Source organism: Macaca fascicularis, chromosome 5, assembly GCF_037993035.2.
Source record: "Macaca fascicularis isolate 582-1 chromosome 5, T2T-MFA8v1.1".
NCBI classification, from domain to species: Eukaryota; Metazoa; Chordata; class Mammalia; order Primates; family Cercopithecidae; genus Macaca; species Macaca fascicularis.
Window position 1 is genome coordinate 91,244,060 of NC_088379.1, and position 15,433 is coordinate 91,259,492.

General features: G+C 35.9%; 1 protein-coding gene across 3 annotated transcripts in view; it reads left to right on the top strand.

Moving 5' to 3' along the window:
* ARHGAP24 (Rho GTPase activating protein 24) overlaps window positions 1-15,433 on the top strand; it is a 520,693-nt gene that overhangs the window by 220,794 nt on the left and 284,466 nt on the right. The window lies entirely within an intron of this gene.

Here is a 15,433-nt window from a genome sequence, read left to right on the forward strand (position 1 = left end):
TTTAATATAGAGTCCACTTTTATATCAACATTTTTCTATAACTAACCATCATTAATATAGTTTAAAAATCTAGTGAAACAGATTTCCACTAGACACAAAACACATTTCCCTGAAACACATGCTTTTCAAAAAGATGTTCTTTTTGTTTTTGTTTTTGTTTTGAGACGGAGTCTCACTCTGTCATCCAGACTGGAGTGCAGTGGTGTGATCTCAACTCACTACAAGCTCCGCCTCCTGGGTTCAAGCGGTTCTCCTGCCTCAGCCTCCTGAGTAGCTGGGGTTATATGCAGCGACCACCACGCCTGTCTAATTTTTGTATTTTTAGCAGAGTTGGGATTTCACCATGCTGGTCAGACTGGTCTCACACTCCTGACCTCGTGATCCGCCCGCCTCGGCCTCCCAAAGTGCTGGGATTACAGGCGTGAGCCACTGCACCCAGCCAAAAAGATGTATTTTTGAGATATATTAAATGAACACCTTATTTTATTTATAGGGGTTTTTGCTGTTGTTTTGAGACAGGGTCTTGCTCTGTCACCCAGCTAAAGTGCAGTGGTGTGATCATAGCTCACTGTAGCCTTGAACTCCTGGGTTAAAGTTATCCTCCTGCCTCAACCTCCTGAGTAACTAGAGCTATAGGAGCATATTACCAAGCCTGGTTAATTTTAAAAAATTTTTCGTAGAGACAGAGTCTTGCTATATTGCCCTTGCTGTTACCTCCTGGGGCCAAAAAATCCTCCCACCTTGCCCTCCCAAACTGATTGATAGGATTACAGGCATCAGCCACCATACCCAGCCTTTATAGTATTTTAAATTCAGATTTCTTTGCTAATATCACTGCTATACACTCATGCAAGGAAATATTTTTACCAGATTTTGTGGGTAAAGAGAATGCTGATATATAGATGATCTGTTTGTGCTTTTTTCCCCCCTCACCAGAGAAATGTTTGAACTCTTCCTTGTGCTTCTTGAATTAGTATTTTGTTTTGATGGAGATAAGAACCATTAACTTTTATTTTCACCACATCTAGCAAAATATTTCCAATAATATGCACCATTGATACTTTGGTGGTTATAATAATCATAAAATACAAGCTGATTTTAAATTCAGACTTTAGATCCTCAGAAACTTCTGGATAAACACATAGGTAATAACATGTAGGGATCCCTTATAGATTTTTTTATTTTTTGTTAGAAATAGAAATAGTTGAAAAGAGTTTCTGCCCTTTGGACATATGTGCAGGACCCAATATGTGCTATTTTCTTGAAAAAAGGAATGGACCACTAATGAACATTATTAACGTTGGACCGTTTATTGTCCTAGGCAAAAATTAGGTCACTGATGTCTCTGGCACAAGAATGAAAGTTGATTACCTCAACCTGGAATGAAAAGGAGACCAGCATGACTATTGCATCTTGAGTTCTGAGTATTCACAAAGCAGCTGGTTTAGGTCATAAATTACTTGTTAATTGTATATTTCTTTTTTAGAAAAGAAAGGAAATAATAGGCTTCTTATTTTCCAATCTCCACCTGCCTGTCATTGGTAGGTGGCATAATGATCTGAGAGAGCTGAGGAAATTGCTGTTCAGAACTTGGACTAGTTCTAGGTCAGAGGATTGCTGGTCTTCATTTCCTAATTTGCCAAAGAAAATCTACCTGCAAAATGAACCTGAAAACTCACAGACACATCAAATACTTTCTTGTTCAGGCCTTGTTTATTCTTCAGCATATATTACTGTGAGTAATATATGTATATTTGTGATCACTTTTCAATATGTATGGTAATATTAGACCATAAATATAAATAATAATAATAGATGTTTATGGAGTATGAAAACTCTGTTCTAGTAATTACCAAATTAGTTACCAAACACGACTTAAAAGAAAAATGATGTTAATATAATGGCTGTTATTTACTAATCCCTAACCATGTATCAGCACTATGCTATGCACTTCACATCTATTACTTTATTTAAACCTCAAAACAGCCCTCTGTGTTAGACTGGTTTTTTTTAAAGGTCCATTTACTAATGAGAAAACAGAGGTACAGATATTTATAACAATTTTCCCAAAGTCATATATTTAGGACATGGAAGTTGGAATTTAAAATGAATTTGTCAGAATCTCAAGTCTATCCTCTTATCCACTTTACTGTCTTCTCCTACTAAAAAATAACCCTGATGAATGCATATCTTACTCACCTTCCTGCTCTATTCCATCACTGTGCAATTCAGTTGGAAAGGACAGCTGATGTCAAGTCAGAGGGTGCATTCTGTTGGCATCCCCTTCCTGACAACCCCACCAAGGGGTTTTTTAGATCATATTTAAATTCTTCTGATAAAACAGAGCTCAAATCACCTAAGAAAGCAATTTTACCTTCATATCTATTATCATTTGACAGATTCTCCTGGGAGAATAAAAGAACAAAATAAAACTATATTTTCTCTTGAGTCTTACAGTTTACAAATTTCACATGCCTTATTTAATCTCCAAGTTATCCTCTATGTTCGTTTAAGTATGCATTGTTAAAATTATCCCTATTTTACACATACTGAAACTCTCCAAAAAATTAGGTGGCTTCATTTAATCAGCCATTCAGTAAACTTTTTTCTGTGCCTTCTATATTCCCAGTACCCTTTAAACTATTGAGGATAGATAAATACATATAATGTAGGTCTATTCTTGAGGTCTTTATAAAGCATGGCATTTTAGGGCTACATACCATTAGCACTATCCTTCTACCTTTCTTAGTAGTTGTCAGAACTCAGTCACATGATCTCACCTAATGCAAAGGTGCCTGGGAAGTAAAATTTTGCTGGTTGCCCAGGAGAGAAATGAAATGGTTATATGCATATAGTATCTCCTCTGCTTCACTTAAAATTTAATAATTATGAATATTATAACAGGTTACAAGATACAATATCATATTATTATCTCCACAGATAAAAATAATAATAATAAAATGTAACACCCATTCCTGATATTAAAATGAAAACAAAACAATTCTTAGTAAATTAGGAATAGAGAGGAACCCCTTGAAAATGTTAAAGAGCACAGTATCTTGTAAAAAAAACTTCCAGTCATCATTGTAACCAGTGATGACATATTAAAAGCATCCATTTTAATACTAGGGCTAAGTTAAGAACATTTACTATTATCACTTCAGTTTAACATTTTATTAATGACCCCTTGTCAGCACACAAATAAAGAAATCTCCTTCACCTGATATACAACTTCAGCAAAGTTTCAGGATACAAAATGTACAAAAATCACTACAATTCCTGTATACCAACAATCAAGCCACAAACCAAATCAGGAACACAGTCCCTTTCACAATTGCCCCTAAAAGAATAAAGTACCTAGGAATACAGCTAGCCAGGGAAGTGAAAGATCTCTACAAGGAGAACTACAAACCACTGCTCAGAAAAATCAGAGATGATACAAACAAATGGAAAAACATTCCATGCTCATTGATAGGAAGAACTAATATCATTAAAATGGCCATACTTCCCAAATCAATTTATAGATTCAAAGCTTTTTCTATCAAGTTACCAATGGCTTTCTTCTCCGAACTAGAAAAAAATATTTAAACATTTATATGGAACTAAAAAAAAACAGCCCAAATAGCCAAGGCAGTCCTAAGCAAAAAGAACAAAGCTGGAGGCGTCACACTATCCAACTTCAAATTATACTACCAAAATAGCACAGTACTGGTACAAAAACAGACAGATAGACCAATGGGACAGAATAGAACCCAGAAATAAGGTTGCACACGTACAACCATCTGATTTTCAACAAAGCTGACAAAAACAGGCAGTGGGGAAATAACTGGCTAGCCATATGCAGGAGATTGAAACTGGACCCTTTCCTTATAACATATACAAAAATCAACTCAAAATGGATCAAATGTAAAACCCCAAACTGTAAAAACCCTGGAAGACAACCTAGGCAATATCATTCTGGACATAAGAACAGGCAAATGTTTCATGACAAAGACACCAAAACCAACAAAAGCAAAAATTGACAAATGGGATCTAATTAAACTAAACAGTTTCTGCACAGCAAAAGAAACTATCAACAGAGTAAAGAGAAGACTTACAGAATGGGAGAAAAATTTGCAAACTATGCATCTGACAAAGGTCCAACATCTAGCATCTATAAGGAACTTCAAAAAATTTACAACAAAAAACAAGCCCCATTCGAATGTGGACAAAGGGCATGACCACTTTTCAAAGGAAGACACACATGCAGCAAAAAAGCATATGAAAAAAGAGTTCAACATCACTGATCATTAGAGAAATGCAAATCAAAATCACAGTGGGACACCGTCTCATACCAGTCAGAATTGCTGTTATTAAAACATCAAAAAATAACAGTTGCTGACGAGGTTGCTGAGAAAAAGGAATGCTTATACGCTCTTGGTGGGACAGAACTACCATTTGACCCAGCAATCCCATTACTGTGTATGTACCCAAAGGAAGATTAATCATTCTGTCATAAAGACAATATACGTGTATGTTCATTGAAACACTATTCACAATAGCAAAGACCTAAATACTCATGTAGATTAAATAAAGAACATGTGGTACACATATACCATGGAATGCTATGCAGCTATAAAAGAAGAACAAGATCATGTCCTTTAGCAGTACATGGATGGAGCTGGAGATCATTATCCTTAGAAAACTAATGCAGGAACAGAAAACCAAATATCAGATGTTCTCACTTATAAGTGGGAGCTAAATGATGAGAACACATGGACACATAGAGGGGAACAACAGACACTGAGGCCTATTGGAGGGTAGAGGGTGGAAGGAGGGAGAGGAGTGGGAAAAATAACTATTGGGTACTAGGCTTAGTACCTGGGTGACAAGATAATCTATATAACAAACCCCCATGACAAACCCAGACATGTACCCCTGAACTTAAAACTTTAAAAAAAAAAAAATCAACCATATAGAAAAAGTATTAACGTTTTTGTGAAATACATTTTTTCTCTGCATATTACTTTTATTTTTTATTTTAATCTATGAATAGATAAAATATTATCTTGGTTTAAAAATGAAAACTGTATTAAAAGTTTACATCAAATTGATTTTTTTAAAATCAAATTCAGAATGTCAAAAGCATCTGTGTGATTAAATTCTAAATTGCTTTCTTCCTGCTGAGACATTGTTCTCCCTATGAAACTTTCTAAATTTAAGATTCAAATATGTGGAAAATTATTAACCTGGCTATAAAACAATTTTACTTGGTGGTTAAAAAATTAGCAAGGTCATTGTACGCAGCATATCAGGTTATTCTGGTACTCCAGACTTAAAGATTGCATAGTTTCTTCCAAAGCTAATCCTAAGTCCTTTCCACTTCATTTTTTAAACACACAGATGGTTTATTAGTTAATTAAAACAAGATCTCAAATGAGGCTATTTTATCATCAATTTTCTGGTCCACAGATAATGGCGTATTGGGCCCTTCTCTTTAGAGTCCTAGAGTTTCCCATAGTAAATATGGTACAGCTATGACTAGTTTTCGCTCTTCACATTTCTGTTTCGTAATGAGACACAAACTTCGAAACCCTACCTATTCTTTTTCTTTTTGTCTATTGCCGTAGACTTTGCTTCAGACATGTGTCATTTACCACCCCCTGAAGAGTTCATATTTCTTTTCCTAGTTGAGAAATAATAAGAGTTGTAAAATGACATTTAGTAACTGAATTCAGTTTCTTACCACAGATATTCTGCCTTGGGGTTCCAAGGACATTAACGTGCCATTGGTTTAACAGTTTCCTCCTATTAAACAGAGGAGAGGGTGGCGTGAGAAAGGATTTTCTTTGGTTACCACCTCTCTGAATGCCTTGCACACTCTGAATTCTCCCCAAAACTGATTGGTTAATTAAAAGTTAGGACTATTTGCCAGTATTTAAGGATTTAGGGTAGACTCATTTAAAAACCCCAGCTGTTTACAGGCTCCTTTCTAGGTCATTGGAAGTGTTGTCGCCACCTCTTTTGTATTAGTTTCCCTTGGCTGTTGTAGCAGATTGTCACAAATTTGGTGGATTTAAACAAAAGACATTTATGGACTGTCTTCTGAGGGTTTGGGGGGAAATCTGTTCCTTTTCATTTCCAGCTTCTGGTGACTGTCAGCAATCCTTGGATTGTGGCTGTGTCATACCCATCTCCGCCTCCATGTTCATGTAGCCTCTCCTCTGTGTGTGAACCAAATCTCCCTGTTTCTCTTATAGGGACACTTTCTACTAGATTTAGGGCCCACCCAGACAATCCTGGATAATCTCTCTGTCATGCTCTTTAATCACATGTGCAAAGGCCCTCTTTTCTAATAAAGTAACATTTCCAGGTTTCAGGGATTAGGACCTGACATCTTTGGGTGGCCATTATTCAGTAAGTGATATATATTTACACAATTTCTAGGACTGCCTTCCACAGTCCTTACTGCAAGGCAGAAACCTAGGTTTAAGGTTCCCAAATGCCCTTGTGCAACCCTGCCATCTCCTGTCATTTTTATTTGCTTTTAAAATATATTTCTAGGCTGGGCATGGTGGCTTGCACCTGTAATCCCAGCACTTGAAGAGTCTGAGATGGGCAGATCGTTTGAGCTTAGGAGTTCGAGACCAGCCTGGACATCATGGCAAAACCCCATCTCCACAAAAAATAAAAAAATTAGCCAGGCATGGTGGCATGCACCTGGAGTCCCGGGAGTCCCAGCTCCTCAGGAGGCTAAGACGGGAAGTGGCTTGAGCCTGGGAGTCTGAAGTTGCAGTGAGCTGTGATTTCACCACTGTACTCCAGCCTGGATGACAGAGTCAGACCCTACCTCAAACAAGTAAGTTCATGAATTAATAAAAACATATTTCTATGTTTTTCTTAGTGCACAAGTAATATGTACTCATTATTTAAAAACAAAATTTAAATAGAAAAATTTAGCAAAATAAAAATCATCTATAACCTGACTATCCAAAAATAACCTATATTAACAGTTTCATTTTTTTCTAAGCATGTTGGCATTTTCAATGTCCTACATCTATGTTTGATGAATAAATGAATAAGTGAAGGAGTCATTAAATCACAGGACGTCTCCCTTCACAGATGATCTGGTTAAGGAAGTGGAGCTTGGACTCCTCAAGATCAATTGTGTCTCTGACTTTATCAGCTGCATGCTCCTCAACTTACTGGTGCTTTACCATTCCTTCTGTAAGATGACAATAGTTCTGGCACACAGTAAACCTCTGTAGATGTTACTTATTACAATTCAGGGTGGGAAAAGGCACTCCAAGTGGAGGAACTTGGAATGGAAATTGTTGGCGGGTAGTTTTGTGTCAACATTTGCATTAGTTTTTGTCTCAATTAAAATTTTTTGAAAATAACAAAGAGCACCTCAAGAAAGGTAGTGGGATGTTCCAGAGAATGTCTCTATTCTCCAATGAATCAAAACATGTTAAAAAACAGAAGTGACCCCAGGGTAGCTAGACTGGTGATGGCTATGCTCCCAAGAAGAATGGCCATGCAGGAAAACTCTATCTGAGAAGAAATTCATGTTCCTGTGTTCTGTCCAGTGTGGAGATTTACATGGGGTAAAGGATCCTTGCCTAAAAAAGAAAGGGTTAAATGTTTTAAAATGAGTTATATCAGGAACACTCAAAATACTACATATATTTTTCTCTATCAAAATTAATGCACTCCTGTTAGTCTCCTAGGATCTGAATACCTGTAATATTAAATAATATAATGAAAATGCTTTAAAATTAAATGAGCCCAGAATGATAATGCTTCTCAAGTGTAGATCTGCAGTTTACAATATAAAACAGCAAGATGAGACATCTGTATAAATAATTGGTTTCTATTTATTTGCTAATTATAAAATAGTCTCATACAATTATGTGTGTCATTTTTAATTTAAATAATGATTTGGAAATATTACATGTTTTCCTTGCTTTTGTGTTTTTATTAACTGAGAATATTGTACATTCTACAGTGTGTACACCTTTATTGGTAGTATGCTATAGTTTTCTATAAGGAAATTTATAACAATGCTTAGGTCAGTGTTCCCCCCAAAAAATTATGCATCAGAATTACTAGGGTAGATTCCAAAATGGTTACCAATTTGCAAGTCTTCCCATCTCTTTTCTTCCCTTGGCAGTACCCCAGGAATCTATGTAACTAATTTCAGAGGCTAAGAAGAAACTTGAGAACTATTTATAAAACTTCCCCAAACTGCTTTAATAGCAGTCATTGATTAGAAAGAGGAACATAAATTGGTTTAACAGCTAAAGGTAAATCCTTAAAGCAGTTTGCATTTATTCCATTACTTTTTATTCACACAAATATGTGTTAAGAATTTATCATGCCAGAGTCTGCCTGTTGTTCCCTGAGCTTTATTTTTCTCATTTATAAAAAGAGAAATACCTATGTTACAGAGTAATTTGGTGAATCAATGACATAAATTACCTGCAAAGTGTTTAGCAAAGTAATAGTCAAGAAATATCACTAATCATCCTTGTCAACATCAAATGCTATAGTATTTATTATTAGATTGCTAATTAGAGGTTTGTTTTACTAACCAGTCTAGCCTTGCAAACATGATAGTAAAAACTGACTTCAAAGTTTCTAGTTAGTTTATCTCTCTGTTTACTCACCTAGGTAATAATACCAGCAGATATATATTGAAACTTTACTACAATCATTTCATTATTTGGGGATTAGCAAAATATGGGCCCCAAATAGCTTAAAGGTCTGGTATATTAGATTTTTAAATATTAAAATAATAAATACTGTGTACCAAGCATTTTTCTACAAACTTCGCATGTATTAGCTAACAATGATGCCATGAAGTAGGATCTATTTTTATCCCGTTTTATGGATGAAGAACCTGAGGAAGGGCAAGAAATGTTTTGCCTGAAGTCGTGTGACTAAAAGGTGTTATGGGAACCTGAACCTAGGTAGTTTGACTCTAGAATAGATTTACTTAATCACAAAATTTATTGTTATCAGGAAATTATTATATAGTCAGAACAGTTATGGTTATAATTTAATATTTTTCATAAGTGTACAGTATCCTGTTTTCTTTTCATAACAGGGCCTTAATATGTAATACCTTTTTTTCAATTTTCTGCCTTCCCTGAGTAATTTTTGGATATAGGAGTGCAAAGACTTTATTGGCCTTTCTCGCCTTTATGTTCTCTGTGCCAGGGACAGGGCCTGGGACTTGCTACATGTTGTTTAATTAATGTTAATATTTATTTAATAAGTGAATGAAATTACTTGCTATAAAGAAAAAAATTGAACCAACATATTGTTTTAATAAAACCTGTTGAATAATATTTATTTCATCTTGATCTCACTTTCAAACCTCTGTCTAATCTTATTAAAAATAGACATATATTTTCAAGCTGAGATTTTTCTAGTTCATTGTGATGCTCATAGTCATTGTTTATGCTGGAAAAAAATCTCAAGATTGTGCTTATTAAACTAACAGAGCTATTGCACATGCGTGTTTTTTTCCAATCCAAATTCCAAAGAATAAGATCCCTGTGTCTATTTTCAACAGCATATAGCCTTACCCCAAACTTATGTGGTTTTGGCTTAGTGATCTGGTATTAACTAGATATGAGCTTTCTTTTTAATAGTAATTTTAGCTGACAGCAAACTACTAGTATGGTTATGAATTATGTCGCTTTTGCCAACTCTTAGCTGTCAAACTATAAAAGATTTTGTTTATCATATTTCATTTTAAAGTTGTAAAGTTTCGTTATAAAAGGAATATTTCTTATCAGGAATAAAAATATGTATAATTCCATTTTGAATGTGCTGGTTAATTATTGTCATGAAATTATTGCCATATGTGCTGAACTCTTATCAAAAAGGTTACATTTCCTTGTTGTACTTGAGCCTCTTCTCTCTGATCATCCAAAGTTTGCCATGAGGCATATTGAACATCAGCGATGACATGCCCTTACTTAGAAAACTCAAGACACTTGCACCCTGGTATATCAAAGCACCTTGATAGCTTTGTCCCAAAAGGGATAATTGAAGAGCGTGTGATTAAAAAAAAATTTTTTACCAAGTGTTGGAAAGGTTAATGAAAACCAATGGATGGGTAAAACACCCTGAGGTGAAAAACAGAGAGGAACCTCTGACCACTCTTAGCTCTACTGGAATTTGGGGAAGCCTGTGACTTTAAGATTTACCCCAATACAAGTAGGACCATGTTGCAACTAGCATGGAAGGAAACAGGTGAATAAATATCTTGACCTGTCTCTTTTGTGCTCTTCTGACATCCCGATGTAGCCTCTCTAACGCAACCTGAAGCCAGAGATCAGGAGAGCTTGGTTTATAGAATTTACGGAGATTAATCTCTTAGAGCATGGAATAGAGTGAGGAGTGGATAGAATATCTGGGGGAACAAACAGAGAATATCCATCATATCTACTAAGAGAGAATTTTAAAATATCACATGGTTTTGACTCAAGTGCATGGGCTGTATGGAGCTTAAATATTCCTAATTCCCATTTCTAACATGGGAAATATTCTTCTAGATACAGAGAAAAATTGAAGTCATCTTTTACTCTTCCTTCTTTGTTTCCTGCTTAAGCTATGGCTAGTTTCTATACATGTTTCTTAACAATATATAATAATGCATCTGTAATGCAAATGTATGCCATTTCTACTGCCAACACCTTTCCTGACCTTACCCCCTTATGTCAAATTAGTTGCTTTATGATAACAAACTTTTAAGAGTGTGGTATCATTAAATCTCCATCTGCTTTGCTCAAGAACCTACCCTGGCTCTCAGCTGCTACAGATATCAAGTGTAACATCCTCTGCCTAGGCTTAGAATTTCTACAACACATCCTCAGCACATGTAACCAACAATCTTCACTTCCTAATTATTCCTCCACATGGGTCTTTTGCTTATTCTAATGTACTCTGCACATATGGTTCTAATTTCTGCTTTGGTTGATGTTATTTCCTCTACTCTGAAAGATTACCCCTTGGCCACTAAATCTTAAAACCCTATCTTCCTCTTGAAACCATTTCCTTTATATACTGTTTCGTAACTAATCAGCCTGCCCTTATGACACTCTCTTCTTAAACTTTTATTATATTTACTTGATTTTCTAAATAGTGTCACACTCATTTGTTTTAAAATTATGTACTGTGTTATTCTTGTACTGAGAGTACTTGTATTTCTTTCACACACTTCACAGCACCTGAGATATTTAAAGAAATAATATCTGAGACATGGTAGTCTGTCAACATATTACTTTTTGAGTTAGATTGGGCACCTGAGTTGTACTTGTTTATTAGTTCGTTGCTTCTTTGGTTAATTTAGAGCAACTATGGAAGAATTGACCAACTCACACAAACAAGCAGTACATACTTTTTAATGGCTAATTTCTCTCTTAGGTATTTGCCCTAAAGGAATACATTAGGGAAAAGCTCAAAGACTTAGCTTCATGGATGTTCTTCGTGTTCTTTATAACATAAAATGTTCCTTATAAGACAAAAATTATAAACATATTACAGCAGTAGAGGACATAAAAGTATGTATACTCAAGCAAGTACTATAGAATTCAGCTTTTTAAAATGCTGTAGATGACTACATGTGGCATAATAACAATACATGACTTTTAAGTTTTGAAGCAGATAATAAATATCTTTTTATTTTGATTACTGTTTTGTGAAAATTGCTCTGTATGTTTATACACACATGCACAAATAAATAAAAGTATGGGAGAATTTATATGGTGTTAACATTGTTTATCTGTAGTGGGTAAATTAGACATTTTTGTTTGTTTACCTGTATTTTCAACACTGTAAACATTGCTAAACGCTTTGAAAATAACTATCACAATTAAGACATTTCCCTTAGTTATGGACTTTACAGAATGGACTCTATACAATGTGATCAAGTTAACAATTGCAGTTAAAGGACTTTATTTTATTTACTGAATGACTTAGTAAATTAACCACAGTAAATGTTTGTCAGTTACAGCATATCTTGCCCTAAACCTTGTCTGTTGATATTTAAACTACTATTTTTATGTTATAATTTGTTTGAAAAACTTGTCAAAATATAAAATTTATATAATGTCAAATAAGAAAATGTTAATAAAAATTTCAGCCAGAAGTAGCTGTTTCACATGTACAAAAAAGACAACAAAGTATAGCATCACTTGGAGTTTTTAAATTACCAAATGTGATAGCTTAAGATTTCATGGAGGTAGCATTTATGCCAGAGTGTTGCTTGAATTCAACTTATATGGCACAAGTACAATTCAAGATCTTAAGTAGAGCTTGAAGATATAGAATTAAACAGGAGCTATACATACACACACAAACACACATGTGGATAAAATGAATATTAGATGCTATGTTCTAAAACTGAGATAAATCACAAAATGAATTACTTTGCAAAGTCATTTCAGTAAGTAGAATAAATTCTTAATTGAAACAATTATTTTTACACATTATGTAGAAACCATATAGATTAAATTTATGTAATAAAAGGTCTTTATTAAATGAGTATCTTCAAAGTATTTAGCAATTTTTAAAAATTGCGTCAAAGATAGGGAAACAAAATGGGAAATGGGATCTATAGGCCAGAGAAAACTAGACATGATAAAAAAAAAAAAGCAGGAAAATGTACTTCCTAGAGAAGAACAAAGGGAATTCCTCCAACACCTCACCTTGTAAGGCATGGAGGGAGAGGGATCCTTTAACGTACAATTTCTTGGGTTTTGGTTGGAGAGTGCTATGCTTTATCAGTCTAAGCCCAGAAAGAGAGAACTATAATTTTCTGTGCCAAACCAAGTAGGTTGAAAATTGAGTAAAATACTACTTTAGCTAAACAGTACTATTTTTTGAGCTGGGAAAAATGGACAATATGATACAGTGGACAAGAGCATGGGCTTTTGAGTTCAGCACACTTAGTTTTTAACACTGGCTTCATTATGTTAACAGTTTCCATTCACTCAACAATACACATTTTTAGACATTAACTATATGCCAGGTAAAATGCTTAGCATTGGTAGTAAATTAGGGAGCAAAACACATATTATTTTTCCCTTACAGTTTAATGAGGGAGATGGACTTTAATCAATTCATCTTACAAATAACATAACTACATACAATGGTAAATCAGTCCAGGAAAAATTCAAGAATCCATGCAAGTATATTTTAAATGTACGCAATCTTTTTTTTTTCTTTTTTTCTTTTTTTTTTTTTTTTTTCCCGAGACGGAGTCTCGCTCTGTCACCCAAGCTGGAGTGCAGTGGCCGGATCTCAGCTCACTGCAAGCTCCACCTCCCGGGTTCACGCCATTCTCCTGCCTCAGCCTCCCGAGTAGCTGGGACTACAGACGCCCGCCACCTCGCCCGGCTAGTTTTTTGTATTTTTTTAGTAGAGACGGGTTTCACCATGTTAGCCAGGATGGTCTCAATCTCCTGACCTTGTGATCCGCCCGTCTCGGCCTCCCAAAGTGCTGGGATTACAGGCTTGAGCCACCGCGCCCGGCCGGCAATCTTAAAAATAGTATAAAATTACCAGGGAGAGAATGTTGTCCTAGGGTAGATGGGAGCATGCTGCCATTTATAGAAGGGTAGTTTCTGGATGATAGAAAGCCATAGAAAGCAAAAAAGTTTAAGAGCAGAAACATTAACTCAGAGAGGTGGGAGCCAGACCACCTCGACCTTTTTCCTAAAGCAAATGAAAGCCGTGGAAGATTTTTAAGCAGGAAAGTAGCAACATCAAAGTGGTTTTTTTTTTTTTTTTTTTTTTTTTTTCTGAGACGGAATCTCGCTCTGTCGCTCTGTCGCTCTGTCGCCCAGGCTGGAGGGCAGTGGCGAGATCTCGGCTCACTGCAAGCTCCGCCTCCCGGCTTCACGCCATTCTCCTGTGCCTCAGCCTCCAAAGTAGCTGGAGCTACACGCGCCTGCCAGCCACTACGCCAGGCTAATTTTTTGTATTTTTTAGTAGAGACGGGGTTTCACCGTGTTAGCCAGGATGGTCTCGGCCTCCCAAAGTGCTGGGATTACAGGCGTGAGCCACCGTGCCTGGCCAAAGTTTTATTTCTAAAAACACTCCAGGTGCAATAAGAAAAATAAAAATGGATTGAAAGATGTTAGAATATTGTGGAGAATTCAGTGAAGGGGCATTTGAAAAGTTCAAGACGAGAGATAATAGTTGCCTGAAATTAGAGAGTGGTAGTAGTAGAGATACATAGTAGAGATAATGATTTTTACATTTCTGGCTTTTGCAACTGAATAGAAGAGGGTGTCAGTCACTGAGCTGGGGGATACATAATGAGAGCCAGATTTACTTGCATTTTAATTTGACTAAGTTAAGTTTGAGATGACTTTGAAATACCCAAGTGGAAATGTCAAATAAGCTTTTGAATGTATCTGAAGCTCAAAGTGTCCTAGGTTAGAAATATTACTCTGATATTCATTGGCTTACAGTTGGTTATTGAAGTCATAGGCATGGATGAGATAGCCTGGAGAAAGAGAGTACTAGAGTCAGAAGAGAAGAAATTATTGGATAAATCTTTTTAAAAACTCTAATATTTAAAGGTCAATTAGAGTCAGCAAAAGAGATTCAGACAACAGAGAAATTAGGGAAAAACCTAGAGAAAACGAAGAAACGAGGAAAGAAGGTGCTTCAGGGAAAAAAGTGGTCAATAGTGATGAACACTACCGGAAAGTCAAGTCACTGAAAAGTGAACATTATCAAACATGTAGGTTGTGAGAGTCATGTAAGTGGAATGCTGGGTGCATCAACCAGGCTGCAGTGGATACAGTGAGGAAATAGATTCAGTATAGACAATAGGCAAAGAAAAAGAAATAGAATGATAGCAGGAAGTCAAAAGTAATTTTTTTAAATGGCACGGAATTTTAAATATATCTCAGCACTGAATGAAATGATCCACTAAAGAGAGAAATGTAAAGATAGAGAAAGGATAGCTGGGCGTGGTGGCTCATGCCTGTAATCTCAGCACTTTGGGAAGCCAAGGCGGGTGGATCACCTGAGGTCAGGAGTTCAAGACTAGCCTGGCCAACATGTTGAAACCCCGTCTCTACTAAAAATACAAAATTTAGCTGGGTGTGGTGGTGGGTGCCTGTAATCCCAGCTACTTAGGAGGCTGAGGCAGTGGAATTGCTTGAACCCAGGGGGCGGAGGTTGCAGTGAGCTGAGATTTCGCCATTACACTCCCACCTGGGTGACAAGAGCAAAACTCCATTTCAAAAAACAAACAAACAAAAAAAAAAGAGAGAGAGAGAGAGAGAAAAGAGAAGAGTGAAGAGATAAGAGAAGGCTTATCACAACTTTGTCTAAGTCTCCCTTGTTTTCACAGCTATAAAATGGGGAAAAGAATAACTACATCGTAAGATTATACTAACAATTAAATAATATGGTGTGGGTA